Raw genomic sequence first — 16,219 nt, 5'->3', positions numbered from 1 at the left:
TTCTAAATATAAGGAGATCAAAGTTGAAGAACAAGAAGAACGAAAATAAAACAATTCAAGAAAATGATTTTTTGCATAAAACATAAGATTCACATATGTTGTAATTATAGCCTCTAGTTTATCATTTGTGAGCTAACCATTGTAAATACTTCACTTTGTGAATTATACCCAGTGAGCTTTCATTGTTATCTCTTTGAAAGTGTTTTTCTCATATCTTGACAGGTCTTCGTCTCGGGGAGATATTAAGATTGGTGTACTTAAAGATGTTAGAATACTAGTTATTTTTGGAGAGGTGTTAAAACTCGTTGTACTTGTAGAGGTTAGATTTAGTCTTCTCAAATAATGTTAGAATACTTGTTAATCCATTAATCTTATTTGAAAATAATGTTTTCTATAATTTATTAATACCAAATAATATTTGGAAAACATAATTTCAGTGTCATAAATATTCTAAAAGTTTAAAGTTCAAGCGTGAACACTTCCTTGTTATCGTCTTCTATCGGATGCTTGGACGATTCTTGTATCGTTTGATATGTATAGTCTCCGGTGTGATTTTGATGCTTATGAACTTGTGCATTTGTCTTGTGTTGCCCAAAGGGGTTTTGTGTGATGTAATTTTCTAAATAGTTTATCAACACTACGATCGTGTATTGAGATCATTCTCAACTGTATTGTCTGATCCTTTATATGACGCGAGATTCGTATGCTACGTCCTTTGTTTGAGAAGCGCTTTGTCTTATGTGATGCTTTTACATCTGATGGTCTTTTCTACATAACGGTTATTTCTTTTCAATGTTCTCTTTGAATTATCCATTTTATAAAATGAACATTAAGACTAGATCATCTAATAAACGTTATCATTATTTTGTCTAACAAGTTCTCTCTTGATGTTTCATCTAATGTGTTTTGCTCACTTTTTTTTGTTTTTGTTTGATCTTGTACTGCACATGAATGAGTTTTGTCATATCACAACACACCTTATAGTGTTTGTTATCATCAAAACATATAGATGCTCATTTCATGAGATCATATGATGGATATTGATTCGTCTATTGACTCAACATATGTACCTATCTTAAATGAAAATAAAATACATTTCATGCTCGTTACAATGCATTTAACTCAATAGTCGAGTATTTAAAACTATAACCGAGCAATAAAGGCATTTTATACAATCAAATAACTCCACAAAGGTCACAATAACCATTTTAATGCCTTATCAAGGGTTTACCTAGTCAAGATCTATAAAAGTCAATATTATCCAGGAAGTATAGTCAACTAAATATATCCTTATGTTCACAAATATTAAATTCTCTTTCTGACTTAAACATCAAACTACAAAGCTCAGTCCACGGAAAAAATCTTCTTTTTTCCACCTCACAAATACATATTGATATAATCCAAGTAGCCAAACAGATGACCAAAGACTCAAGAGATAATTCACATTGAGAGCAGTCATCTCAGCAATCAAGTCAAGGCCTCACCAAATAACAGACCTCACCAGAAGAAGAACTGGGCATAGACCAGAACATCAATTGTTCTTTCTTTTGATCTTCTTAAAAGATAAAAATATGTTTGTAAATAATTTGGGCTCACTTTGGGGATCCAAATAGAAAAATAGGCTAAAGTAGATTCATAGAGCATAAAAGGGAGTGTGCTTAGCGAAATGGACTGGTACAAAACTCACTTTCTCAAGACAAGGCATCTAGGTTTAGGAAGGTTTCCCTACCTTCTAGAAGACCTAGCCAAAGGGCGATTTTGACCATGGTCAACCCCCTTGGCTGCCCTCTTCATATTACTTTTATGCCCCTCCTTAACTTGCCCACCAAGGCACCCATTCTTGTAAATAGGGTGCCTTGCCTCTTGTATTTTCACCTAGTAAAGAAACTCTGCTCAAGTGATTAGTGAGCTTTGTCTCTTAAATATTTTGGGTCTTATCTTGAGTGTGTGAGCATTTCAAGTGACGGCTCTTCCTCACTTATCTTGGAGTTCCCACCATCTAAGTTGCGTGTTCATCTTCACCATTCTCACCATAAGCTTCCTTCAACTCATCTTTTTTTCTATCCTTCCTTGCGCCATTTATGTTATTTGTTTATGTTCTTATTTATTTCATTTCCTTTTGGTCACCTTCATTCATCCTTTATTTCCATTTTTCTCAAATTCCGCTCCTTGCATCATAATCACCTTATTCTTGTCGTTTTCTCTTTGTCCTTGGGAAGTGAACCTTCACACTTACTTAACCACTTGGTTAAATTCGTGTCCAGTGAGAATTTTCTTAGGGTTCTCACCTTAAATTGCTAATCTTAAAATCATAAACAAGAGCAATCAATTAAAATGTGCAATCCTAAAATCAACTCACACCACATATGTAATTATAATTTGATATTTGATTTGAAATTTATATAATTATAAATTGTTATATGATATGGAAAAGAAAAAGATGTGTTATTTTTTAATTGTTTTAAACTAAAGTGTATAGTTCAATAAATATTTTGAATAATTTAAATATTTAATTTATTTGTTTTCTTAATTATATAGTTTTCTTATTATCTTTGTAATATTTTTAATTGTAATTAATGTTTAGTACAATAGATAATATTCTCATTATAGTGCCATGCATCAATTCACTTTAATTGTATTAGAACAAATATATGAAGCAAGTTGAAAAAATAAGATACTACTTAACTCACTAACATGTGGTAGTTCAAATAAAATTATAAAACGTTTAAATTACTAAGAAATAAACCGAATTAAAACGAGTGAACATATATGAATTCGGGTCAGTTGAGCCTAAATGTTGATAACAAAAGGAGAGAAGGATTGAAAGTAACGTCGTTTTACGTCCTCCCTCGCTTTTCACGCGTAATAAACTAAGCGATAGAGTCGGCAAAGGTTTTGAAAGGGCAAGATGGCAAGACATTAGTTGTTGAAACTTAAAACCCACATGTTTCAAAAATCTACACAAATTCATTCAAACTGATTCTTCCCGCACCTCCATATATGTTCTTTTGGCACTCCATACACAATGTGAAAATACCTTTTTAACCTTTTTGTGCCACTTCTATAAAGTAGTTTCTGGATTATGTAATCCAGACAAGCATTTGAAAAAAGACTTTCGGATTATGTAATTCGAAAACTAATAATGTATCTGAAAAAAGACTTTCGGATTATGTAATCTGAAAGCTAATTATGAATTTGAAGAAAAACTTTTGGATTACATAATCCAGAATATTACAGAGGGTTATTTTTGGAAATATGAAAATGTATGGAGATGGGAAAAGAATATATAGAGGTGCAGGAAGAAACAATAATTCATTCATTCACGACAGACCAAAGATTTGGACTGATATACACTCATAAACCCATGGGTCCAACCTCACGGCCCACGGGTTTCAACATTCCTTTTGGACTGTTTCTTCCCGCACCTCCATACATTCTTCTCTCACCTCCATATATTTTCGAATTTCCAAAAATGTCCCTCTATAATATTCTGGATTACATAATCTGGAAGTCATTTTTCAAATTTATAATTAACTTCCAGATTATGTAATTTGAAAGACTTTTTTTCAGATGCATGATTACTTTCCGAATTACATAATCCGGAAGTCTTATTTAGCTTCCGGATTATGTAATCCAGAAGTCTTTTTTTAAATGTGTTTCGGATTACATAATCCGAAAACTAGTATATGGGGTGACAGAAAAGGATAAAAATGTATTTTCATGTTGTGTATGGAGGTGGCAGAAGAAGATATGGAGGTGCAGGAAGAAACAGTCTTCTTTTTGTGCACACCTTGTTGGCCCTATATAAGTTTTCACCTTATGTTCAATTTATGTCTAAAATCAAGTTTATGAATCATACGATTATTTTCAAAGTTTGTATTTAAGCTATTCTAATATTTTTTTTACAACATTGATCTCAATAAGATCTAAATGTTTTAGTCTTAAAAAACTTTTCTTAATGGTAGAAGCAATTACTCAATGATAACAAATCATAATGTCTTTTTCTAATAAAGATATTCACAAATACACACCAAGTTTGTTTTTTTTTACTTCTTTTACCTTGACAATTTCGATTCATTTCAAATTTCAAACAAATAATGGTAGAAATTAAACAAGTTTTATTAAGTTGTTTCTTTTTTTTTCTTTATTTATGGGTTTTCTTTCAATTTAAGAGGTATGATAAAATATATGTTTTTGTTTGACCCTAGAATCTAGATATAATTTCTAGTGAATTGATTCAATTCTTCTTCCATGACAAGAATCTCATATTCAAGTGACAATATTTTTTGGCACAATTTGTGATATCATGACCACTTCAACTTTTGATATGATTCCAATAGCAAGATATAGATGATTCTTTCACATTTTATGGAATCAACTTGAGTTGGAGATTGAATAGGCCCTTTTAATAGAAATGGATCAATGTTTTCTGTTTCAAGAACTCACCAAAACTTGCACCAAACACCAAACTCACATGGAAGACCCATTTCTTGCCAATTGAACAAATTAAAAGAGACAAGGAGGCAAATGAACCGATTAAATTGCTTAGAAAATGAAAAGCACTGAACAAATCAGTAAGAAATGAAGAAGAAACAATTGAATCCAGCAAAAGAGAATAAGAACCGAACACTATATGAAATTAAGCTCAAAACACCGAATAGAAGGAAACTAGACATGTTTTTGAATTCGTATGAATATGGAGATGAAAGGAAGAGATGGAGAAGAGAGGAAACTTATGTGAATGAAGACTTGGTTGATGAACACGCCACTTGAAGTATGAAAGCTCCAAGATAAGTGTGGGATGCCGCCACTTGAGGGAACCAAGGCTCTCAAGATGAGACTGGGAAGAGGAGAAGACAAGTTCTCACACACTCAATCACCAATTTGGGAGAGTTTTGTTACTTCAATTATCAAATCTGAATTATGAAGAACCTAAGCCCTCCTTTTATAGGAGCAAGGGCCGGCCATTTACAAAGCTTATTCTATAAGCTACCCAAAAGACTCCTACACTCACGCCCCTACTAAGCTCACTCCCCAAGCTTCTATAATTTTCTAAACTAAAGCCTAAAAGATGCTTTTACAAAAGAGGTGTCTAATGTTTCCCTCTAAGCACCTTTTAATACACAAGATACTATAAAAAGAGAAAACAATCTTCCACTATTTCCTAATTCCTTAAACTTGCTCCTTGTAAGCCTTTGAGGTGGGCTAATGACTCTTTGAGCGTCTTCAACTTGGGCCTCTACCTCCTCTTGTCTTTGATTATTGGGTTCTATTTCTTCTTGATCTTGATCTCCATCATACTCCCGGAGTTGGAGAGAATTCGACCACGAATTCTGGAGACCTACAGAAAAAGGAGTTAGATCACTGATATTAAATGTATGACTACCAAGGTATGTATCAGGCATATCTAACTCATAAGCATTGTTATTAATCCTCTTTAGGACTTGGAAAGGTCCATCACCACGAGGCATTAGTTTGGACTTCCTTGGAGTAGGAAAACGATCTTTCCTCAAGTGAAGCCAAACCCAATCACCCTCATCAAATAACAATGCTTTTCTCCTTTTATTGGCAAGTTCAACATACTTGCCAACCTTCCTCTCAATTCTCATCTTGATGTCTTTATGCAAAGTTTTCACAAAAGAAGCCTTTTCATCCCCATCTTTGCACAAGACATCCTCAAGTATGGGAATAGGAAGAAGATCAAGAGGTGTTAAGGGATTGAACCCATAGACAACCTCAAAAGGAGAATGTGAGGTGGTAGAATTTACTACACGGTTATAAGTAAATTCAACATGGGGTAGTAAATTCTCCCACACTCTAGGATTCCTGGAAATAAAACATCGCAACATTTGTCCCAAAGTTCTATTTACCACTTCGGTTTGACCATCGGTTTGTGGGTGACAAGTGGTAGAAAATAAAAGTTTAGTACTAAGCTTTCCCCACAAGGTTTTCCAAAAGTGACTCAAGAACTTGGAATCTCTATTAGACACAATAGTTCTAGGAATCCCATGCAAATGAACCACTTCTTGAAAGAAGAGGTTTGCAATATGACATGAATCATCCACTTTGTGGCAAGGAATAAAGTGAGCCATCTTTGAAAAACGATCCACTACCACAAAAATGGAATCCTTTCCCTTTGATGTCTTGGGTAATCCTAAGATGAAATCCATAGATATGTCAACCCAAGGTATTGAAGGGATAGGGAGAGGAGTATATAAACCATGTGGATGCAACCTAGATTTAGCTTTGTGGCAAGCTATGCATTTTTCACACAAACTATGAACATGTTTATGCATATGAGGCCAATAGAAATGTTCATGCAACACATCCAAAGTTTTTGCAACCTCAAAGTGACCCATTAAACCTCCCTCATGTGCTTCTCTAACAAGAGATAATCTAATGGAGCTTTGAGGAACACAAAGACGTTTTCCTTTAAAAAGAAAGTCATCTTGTATAAAAAAATCTTTGTGTCCTCCTTTGATACACTCTTGATAGATAAGAGAAAAATCAAGGTCATCATGATAAAGATCCTTAATGTGATCAAACCCAAGAAATTGAGAACCCAAAAGATTTAGCAAAGCATATCGTCTAGAAAGTGCATCGACCACAATATTAATTTTGCCTTGCTTATGCTTGATCACATAAGGAAATTGCTCAAGGAATTCCACCCACTTAGCATGCCTCTTGTTAAGTTTGTTTTGGGTTTTCAAATATTTAAGAGATTCATGATCACTATGAATCACAAACTCTTTAGGAAAAAGATAATGTTGCCAAGTAAACAAAGCTCTAACAAGTGCATATAATTCTTTATCATAAGTGGAATAGTTGAGATGACTACCCTTCAATTTCTCACTAAAATAAGTTATGGGGTGGCCCTCTTGAAGGAGAACAGCCCCAATGCCTATACTTGAAGCATCACACTCAATCTCAAATGTTTTAGCAAAATTAGGAAGGGCTAAAATGGGAGCATTAGTCAATTTTTCTTTTAAAACATCAAAAGCCTTTTGTTGTGCTTCTCCCCATTGAAAAACCACATCCTTTTTCACTATATCATTGAGAGGTGCAGCTATTGTACCAAAGTTGGGTACAAATCTTCTATTAAAAGAAGCAAGTCCATGAAAACTTCGGACTTCATTCATAGTTGTAGGCGTAGGCCAATTTTGAATGGCCACCACCTTAGCTTGATCCACATGGACCCCCTTGCTACTTACAACAAACCCTAGAAATTCTATATGATCAAGTGCAAACATACATTTAGCAAGGTTAGCATACAAATTGATGCGAATCAAATAAAGAAGGCTTTTAATAATGAAGGACAAGATCATTCGCCCTCACATTTAAAGTTCTTCTTATTATTCTTTGCAAAAGATGAGGCCCAAAGCCCAAGCCCAAGCCCAAGAAGGCCAAAGCCCAAAAAGCCCAAGTTCTTCTCATGAAGAGCAAGGCCAAGTATTAAATAATAAAGAATATTGTTGAAGGTGCTTAGAGGGAAATATTAGAAACCTCTATTGTTAAAGCATCTTTTAGTCTTTAGTTAGGAGTTTTAGGGGGGGTGTGTTAGTAGATAGGTGTAGGAGTAAATAAGGAGGTGTCAAAGTGAGAGAAGGGATCACACCTTCCTCATGCTTTGTTTTAGGCGCAAATTCTAGAAGCTTTTTAGGAGGGAGTTTTTTTTGAATTTGTGTAGCTTACATTTCAGCACCTTAGGCTATAAATAGAGGTGCTCTCTTTGTAAATTTCAGATTGGAATTAATCTAAGAAAACTCTACTCAAATTTTGAGTGAACTTTGGAGAGCTTTTGGAGCCTTCTTCTCTATCTTGATGGATCATTGGAGTCCTCAAGTGGCGGCATCACTCTCATCTAGGAGCATTCCACACTTCTAGTGGCGAGATCATCCAACATTCTTCCATCTTCATGAGCATTCTCTTCTCCTTCCTTTCTTCTCTTTCAATTGTTCATGTTGTCTTGTGTTCTTGAGTTGTTTGGTTCAGTTTTTCTGTTTTTCTAGCATCTATATTCTGTTCTTGTCTTTTAATTTCAATTTTGTTCGGTTCATATGTTTGCTTATTCAATTCTGTTCGGTCCTTTCAATTTTACCTCTCTTTGTTGGTTCAATTTGACTAAAATTGGTTCATCCAAATGAGTTTGGGATTTGGTACTAGTTTTTGGTGAGTTCTTGTCTTAGAACAAATGATCCAACTCTAAGAAAAGTGCCTCTATAATGTCCAACTCAAGGTGATTCCTAAGAAAGTCAAAAACCTTTCTCTATATGGCTAGTGGAATCACATCACAAATGTTCCTTCCTAAGGGTTTCTAAGACTTGTCTAACATGCATCCTATGGTTATTCAAAGATAAGCTATAAATGAGGATATCATCAAAATAAACAACAACAAACTTACCAATGAAAGGTCTTAGAACATGATGCATGAGGCGCATGAAAGTAATTGGAGCATTAGTTAAACCAAAGGGCATAACTAACCACTCATATAAACCAAAGTTGGTCTTAAAGGCCGTCTTCTATTCATCACCCGGTTTTATACGAATTTGATTGTAGCTGCTTTTAAGATCAATCTTTGTAAAAAATTTGGAACCATGCAATTCATCCAACAAATCATCAAGCCTAGGTATGGGATGCCTATACTTAATTGTAATGTTATTGATAGCCCTACAATTCGAACACATCCTCCATGTGCCATCTTTCTTAGGGACAAGGATAATAGGCATAGCACAAGGGCTCATGCTATCTTGAACCCAACCTTTTTCAATTAAAGCCTCAATTTGTTGGCAAATTTCCTTGGTCTCACTTGGATTGGTCCTATAGGTCGGACGATTAGGTAAAGAAGATCCCGGAATCAAATCAATTTGGTGTTCAATCCCTCTCAAAGGTGGAAGGCCTTTTGGAGGATCTTGAAACACATCTTGAAATTTTATTACCAAATTATCCAAGCAATGAGGACTATCTACAAGTGGTTCTAACTTAAAAGGTCTAGGGATAGCTAAGAATATAGGATTGTGAGCCATTATATCCCTTTGGACCTCATGCCTTGACACAAGAAGCGTAGGCTTAGGACTTCTAACTTTCTCACTCTCCCTCTTTTTCTTCATAAGAATTTGGTCCTCATGGACTTCTCTTGGAGAGAGAGATTTCAAAGTAACCTTATGACCATGGAAATCAAAAGAGAGTTTGTTGGTAAAGCCATCATGACAAACTTTTCTATCATATTGCCAAGGCCTTCCTAAAAGAACATGTGTTGGTTCCATGGGCACAACATCACATAATACCTCATCTTTGTATTTTCCAATAGAGAAATGGATGAGGACTTGTTTATTCACAATAATTTCGCCTACTTCACTAAGCCATTGCAATTTGTAGGGCTTTGTATGAGAGATAGTAGGAAATCCAAGCTTATCTACTATTCTTGTACTAGCCACATTAGCACAACTACCCCCATCCATTATTAAAGAACAAATGTTGTTTTGAATAAGACATCGTGTATGAAAAATATTTTCCCTTTGACTTTCATCAAAAGGTTGTGAAACTTGTTCAAGAAGTCTTCTCACAACTAACAAATCTTCTTCAAGTGGACTCTCACTCTCATTCTCACTAGATGCTCTAGAATGTGAAGAATGCCTAGGTGAATCCGAATCATGCTCACTTATCACAATGCCATTATGCACAAACATATTCCTTTTAGAAGGACAATAGCCGCAATGTGACCATAACCCATACACTTAAAACATTTCTTACTAGATGATTTAGTTGGAGATTTAGGAATAGAAGTGGAAGGCTTAGATTCCTTAGGTTTGAAAGAAGAATCTTTAGAAGGAAATTTGGAAAAAGATTTTTTTATTCTTCCAAGAATTGTTGTAGTAACTATCATTGGGAACATTTTTAAAAGTATTTTTCTTTGCAAGTTGGGCTTCCATCTTCATTGCAAGATGAACCAAAGAACCCAATGAGGAATACTCTTGAAGATCAACAATATCATGAATATCCTTCCTTAGACCACTCACAAACCTAGCTATCATAGCTTCCAAACTCTCATGCATATCTACCTTAAGCAAAAGCGTTTCTAATTCTTTGAAATAAGCATCCACACTTAGCGTGCCTTGTTGAAACCGTTGGAGTCTCAACATGAGGTCTTTCCTAAAGTGTGGTGGCACAAACCTAAGGCGCATTTGATCCTTTAAAGAGTCCCAAGAGTCCACAGGAGGACCCTTGTGATAGATAATGTCCTTTACAACACTATGCCACCATTTCATGGCATAATCACTAAACTCTAAGGAGGCTAGCTTAACTTTGTTGTCATCATGGACCTCATGGACATCAAAGATTTGTTCACGTTTAGCCTCCCAATCTAGGTACACATTAGGATCACTATCCCCATTAAAACTAGGAATTTTGACCGAAGGAAGCTTAGCCTTGGAGTCTTGGTGATATCCATCGTCACGTTGTCGTCTATCTCCATGAGCATGAGGTCTATATCCATGAAAGTGGGGATGAGGTCTCCTTCTTCTATGTTCCTCTTCACGGCCATGATCATTGGAAGATCCTCTAGATGAAGGTCTATGAGAATGACGTTCTCCATGGATAGAATGAGAGGACCTAGGGTGCTTCATGTCAACTCTTTGCAATTTTTCCTCCAACCGTCTAATAACTTCATCTTGGAGAGTAATGGTTCGTTTTGCTTCTTTTAGTTCACCAAGAACAGAAGCTTTACTAGGAGAATGCTGTTTGTAAGAATCACCACTAGAATAAGAAGCCATTTATAAAAGAAAACAGAAAACAAAACAACAAACAATGTTAAGAAAACAAGGTTAGCAAAAAGAAATTGGAGCAAAATGCCAAAGTGAAGTGTCACTTAAAACACTCCAAAGAAGGAATACTCCCCTTTACCAATCTGATCTTGAGGCCTTTTGTAACCTCAAATGAAAGATGCCAAAGCAAGAGCACACAATCTCAAAGCAAATTACCATAAAACCAATGAACAATGAAAGACAAACAAGAAAAGGTATAAGCAAGAAAAGGCTATAGCAAAAGGAAAACAAGATATATGACAAACTCAAAGAGTAATGAAGAAAAGACAAGCAAGAAAATAAGGTACTCAATGAAATAGAAGGCACACAAAAGAGACCTAAAGAAAAGCACTAGAGTAGATGAAGAAAACAAAAACAGAACTACTGGAAAATATTTTTGTGCAAACTGTGCTTGATGTTCACCGATTTATTTGGAATGATATAAAGCGAACTGGATTATGAAATTGTAACCACAGAAAGTTCAAGACCTTAGCTCAACAATGGAAACAGTAAGCCAATTAATTGAGATAAATTTTCTAAAATCGCTGCCAGATTACCGTATTTTTTTCGGCAGAATTGCACACTTTTTGTTTTTGATTTATCATTTTTTTTTGTACTTTGAATTTTGAAGTGCTTCTTTTTTCTATTCTTTTATAACACTTTGAAGAACATAAATCCAGAATTTCAGAATATTCCAGTAAGTAAATCAATTGCAATAAGGCAAAACAGTTTAACACATTTTCTGGAAAACAGAGGAATCCTAACAGAAATGAAAAACAAATTTAAGAACTAGCAAAGACATAATAGAAGTGATGTATAAGAACTTGTATAGATCTAAAATACAAGCATGAACTCAATACTAAAAATTAAATACATCAAAGGATTAAGAAACAAGTTCATAAAAATTGTATTACACCAAAGCAAGAAACAAAAAATACAATAAAAGGACTACAAGAAGTGATGACATTCTTGGAAAAACATGACTATGACAAAACTTGTATGGATTCAAAAAGGAAAAGACACAAACACATGATAGGCACAATTAAGAAAACAACAATAAAACTCAAAATTAAGCCTAAAAATAGAAAGATAAACAACAAGAAAATAGAGTTCTTGAATTAAAAGTGCAACACAACTCAAAATTAAACAAGAATAAACCTAAACTCTAGATACCACATGATATGATTCCAATAGCAAGATATAGATGATTCTTTGACATTTTATGGAATCAACTTGAGTTGGAGATTGAATAGGCCCTTTTAATAGAAATGGATCAATGTTCTATGTTTCAAGAACTCACCAAAACTTGCACCAAACACCAAACTCACATGGAAGACCCATTCTTGCCAATTGAACCGATTAAAAGAGATAAGGAGGCAAATGAGCCGATTAAATTGCTTAGAAAATGAAAAGCACCGAACAAATCAGTAAGAAATGAAGAAGAAACAATGGAATCCAACAAAAGAGAATAAGAATCGAACACTATATGAAATTAAGCTCAAAACACCGAATAGAAGGAAACTAGACATGTTTTTGAATTCGTATGAATATGGAGATGAAAGGAAGACATGGAGAAGAGAGGAAACTTATGTGAATGAAGACTTGGTTGATGAAAACGCCACTTGAAGTATGAAAGCTCCAAGATAAGTGTGGGATGCTGCCACTTGAGGGAACCAAGGCTCTCAAGATGAGACTAGGAAGAGGAGAAGACAAGTTCTCACACACTCAATCACCAATTTGGGAGAGTTTTGCTACTTCAATTATCAAATCTGAATTAAGAAGGACCTAAGCCCTCATTTTATAGGAGCAAGGGTCGGTCATTTACAAAGCTTATTCTGTAAGCTACCCAAAAGACTCCTACACTCACGCCCCTACTAAGCTCACTCCCCAAGCTTCTAGAATTTTCTAAACTAAAGCCTAAAAGATGCTTTTACAAAAGAGGTGTCTAATGTTTCCCTCTAAGAACCTTTTAATACACAAGATACTATAAAAAGAGAAAACAATATTCCACTATTTCCTAATTCCTTAAACTTGCTCCTTGTAAGCCTCTGAGGTGGGCTAATGACTCTTTCAGCGTCTTCAACTTGAGCCTCTACCTCCTCTTGTCTTTGATTATTGGCTTCTATTTCTTCTTGATCTTGATCTTGATCTCCATCAACTTCATTTCTGAAAGAAGATATGGTTCTTATGTCACCGTGTCTTTCTCCTTGAATTTGATCATGTGGGTGTGAGGAGACATATTTCCATTCTTATGAATGATCTTCCTAAGGTGAGATGGCACAAAGGGTTCTTCATTCGATGCATCCTTTACATATGTTGCTTTGCTTCCAATTGATCTCCTTACTGCATCTACAAATGAATCAACATTGACTTTTTTCTCACTCAGATTAGTAATTTGCATATATGTAAAGTCATCTTCAAGATTTGACGGTTTTCTATCTGAGAAACATCATCAAACTTCACATTTATGATTTTCTCTACAATCAAAGTTCGAGAATTGTATACTCTGTAAGCCTTTGACTTTTTTGAATAACCTAGAAATGTTCATTTATCAACCTTGAAAATAAACTTTCCAATTTTATCCTTGGTATTTAGGATATAGCATATGCATCCAAAAGAATGAAAATAACTTATGTTGAATTTTCTATTTGTCCATAATTTATAGGTTATCATTTCTAGGATTGGTCTTGCCAACATTATACTTAGTACATAGTAAGAAGTGTTGATTGTCTATGCCTAGAAGTGTTTAACTACAGAGTTTTCACATAGCATGGTCCTGGTCATCTGTTAGAGAGTTTTGTTCTTTCGTTCCACAACCCCATTTTGTTAAGGTATTCTCGATGAAGAGAATTTGTGTTGTATATAGTTTATTCACATAACTTTTGAAATTCTCCATTTTCGAACTTAGTTCCATTCTGATTTCTTATGATAGAGATACAATAATCATGCTCAGTATATACTCTTTTGCATAATATTTCAAAAGACATGGAATGACTTACTCTTGCGAGCTAAAAAGAAAACCCATGAATATCCAGAATAGTCATATGACCAGACCATATCACTTACCACCCAGACTCAAGCTTCTCGTTGGACCAAATAGATCTATATGCAACACTTTAAGAGGTCTAAAGGTGTAAACACAATTTCTTTTTAGTTTAAAAGAGCTATTGAATTTTTTCCCTTCTAGTAGGGTTGGCAAAGAATATGAGTTTTTCAATAGAGGTTCTATAGACCTCGAATAAGATTTTTCTTTCGAAAATTTTGAAATATAATTTAGATTCAAATGTCACAATTTTTGTTCCAAAGCCATATCTCATCTTTTCCGGATACTAAGTAGGTGACATTTTGTTTGGTTAAATCCAAGAGATCATTCTCATAAAGGTTTTCCTTTCATCTGACTGAGACGATTGTCTGTCCAACAAATGATACTAAGCAATTGTTCTTGTCAAAAGAAACTTATAACCACTATTGATATGAGTTAATTTGAGAATTGCGCATATTTTTATAGGCACTTGGATTAGAAATTAAATTGACAATTATGGTGACAACTCAGTGAGGATCCCCATTGGACATGAACTTAACTATGTGGTTAAGTGTGAATATTCACTTCAAGGAGAAAAAGTAAAAATACACACACTCTAATTTATGATGAATTGCGAAATTGAAAAGAAGCAACAAGTAAGGACAATGAATAAAATGAATTGAACAATACAAGATAGCAAAGATGAAGACACTTAGATGGATGAAGAGGATTCGATGAAAGTGGAAGCATGGAGGTAGTCATGCCACTTGGAAGAGAGATGAGATAAGTGAAGATGAGTCACCAATTGAAGTCATCCAAGATAAGAGTCAGAGGAAATTTTAGAATGCTCGAAAATTCAATCAAGCATAATTTCTTTACTCAAAATTCAATGTTGTGAATTACAAGAGGGGGTGGCCACCTATTTACAGTGTAGGTGCCGTGAGTTTTATAGAGTGGAGAGAAATTCAAATTCAAATTAAACATGCTTAAGCTCCCTAATTTCGTGTCACTAAAAGTGGATCTAAAAGAGTCATAGTTCTCATATTTAAGCATGTGCTTAATGTGGGAAGTGTGACTAGGGTTGCACATGGGAAACCTTCTAAATGTTAGGGTTTATCTATATGAACAAGCCCATTTTTTATGCTTTTTAACTGCTTATATTAAAAAGATTAAAAGAAAGAATAGTTGGTATTCTGGCTCATGCTCTGGTGTTATGCTCTTGATTATCTTCCAAGGGATGTTGGGGCCTCGTGTCCTAGCCTGAGATGCTTGACCTAGTCTTGAATAGTCTTTTTCTTTATCTTGGTCGTCTACTTGTAAAGTTGGGCTAGTTTATATGGTGATGCTTCTTTCATAGTTATATCATGCTCCCCATGTTAGAAAAAATTAATCCATGAATTTAGAACTTCTATAAATAACATAATTAGATTATTCACATTAAAGATAATAATGTTTATAGATTTGTGAGGTGAATAAAACTTATGTGCATTGATCTTTTGAAGCTCTTTTGGATTAGTTCTGTATACAGGTGGTTTTTTAAAAGAATGTTTAGGGAAAAGGTGAATTTGTAGAATGCCTCTTAGAAGGTGTAAACCTTTAGGAGGATTTTGAAAAACATCCCCAAACTTCTCTAGCAAGTACTTTAAGTATTTAGAACTATCAAAAGATGGAGAAGATAAGGAAGGAGAATACCTAGTAGGATAGGAAATATTTAATTTCAGACAGGCCAACCTTACCTTTTTGACTGCGTGTGGTGAGATCATAAGACCCGTTTTGATTTTATTACTTTCCTCACCTTTTTCATTTTCTCTTTTTTTTTCATTTTTATTTGATTCTCAATAACTTATTTTGGAGAGAGAGGTTTTAATATAATATTGTTCCCATGGAATTTGAAAGAAATTTTGTTGGTAAGACAATCATGTAAAGTTTTTCTACCAAATTGCCAAGGCCTTCCCAAAAAAAATGTGTTACTTCCATTGGCACAACATCTCACAAAAGTTTATCTTTATATTTTCCAATGACAAATGTTACGAAGACTTGTTTGTTTAAAACTATTTCACCATCTTCACTAAGCCATTGTAATTTATAGGACTTTGTATAAGAGATTGTGGATAATCCACGTTTCTCCACTACTCTTGTACTTGCCACATTAACACAACTTTCCCCATCTGTGATTAAACAACATAACTCGATGTTGATTAGGCAACAGGTATGAAAAATGTTTTCTCTTTGAGTTTCATCAAAATGTTTTGAAGTTTACCCAACATATGCCTTACCACCAATAAGTCGCCTTCACAAGGTACTTCACATTCATCCTCATTTGGAGTTTTTAAAGAGGTAGGAGAGTTAAACCTAGATGATTTGTAAAATTCATCATTATCAGTAGTTTTGAAATAGT

Source organism: Phaseolus vulgaris, chromosome 8 (genome assembly GCF_051622355.1).
Source record: "Phaseolus vulgaris cultivar YP4 chromosome 8, ASM5162235v1, whole genome shotgun sequence".
Taxonomy (NCBI): Eukaryota; Viridiplantae; Streptophyta; class Magnoliopsida; order Fabales; family Fabaceae; genus Phaseolus; species Phaseolus vulgaris.
This window is presented reverse-complemented; position numbering follows the sequence as displayed.